The following is an 841-nucleotide window of genomic DNA, read 5'->3' as shown; positions in this document are numbered from 1 at the left end:
AGTACTACATAGGACCCTTCTCTCTGGTTACGGTTCTTTCCCTTTGCCTACACAGACACCGAATAATCTGGCCTATTCTTTACAGATTCTCCTCTGTCCTCATACACCTGACAACACTGAGAATACCAAACAATTCTTCTTCACCCAAGGGGTTAACTACTGCTCTGTAATTGTTCAGTGGCTACTTTCCTCTTGGTAAGGGTAGAAGAGACTCTTCAGCTATGGTAAGCAGCTCTTCTAGGAGAAGGACACTCCAAAATCAAACCATTGTTCTCTGGTCTTGGGTAGTGCCATAACCTCTGTACCATGGCCTTCCACTGTCTTGGGTTACAGTTCTCTTGCTGGAGGGTACACTCGGGCACACTTCTATCTAGTTTCTATTCCTCTTCTTTTGTTGAAGTTTTTATAGTTTTTATAGGAAATATTTATTTTAATGTTGTTACTCTACATAAAATATTTTATTTTTCTTTATTTCTTTTCCTCACTGGGCTATTTTCCCTGTTGGAGCCCCTGGGCTTATAGCATCTCGCTTTTCCAACTAGGGTTGTAGATTAGCATTTAATAATAATAATAATAATAACCTATCCAAATATCGACCAGACATAACGTGGCGATTTTTCTTAACCATATCACTGATATCCATTTACACATGTTTGATTTGTAGACCATAGATTGAGAAATGTCGTGGACATAGAAAACGTGACGTCAAGCACACCACAGCTAACTCACGAAGTCAACCTTCATCGACTGTCTTCTAAAAGTGGCCTGTAGGTTTGCTACATGTATCTCTCTCTCTCTCTCTCTCTCTCTCTCTCTCTCTCTCTCTCTATATATATATATA

Source organism: Palaemon carinicauda, chromosome 1, assembly GCF_036898095.1.
Source record: "Palaemon carinicauda isolate YSFRI2023 chromosome 1, ASM3689809v2, whole genome shotgun sequence".
NCBI classification, from domain to species: Eukaryota; Metazoa; Arthropoda; class Malacostraca; order Decapoda; family Palaemonidae; genus Palaemon; species Palaemon carinicauda.
The sequence above is the reverse complement of the archived record's forward strand: the minus strand, read 5'-3'. Positions refer to the sequence as shown.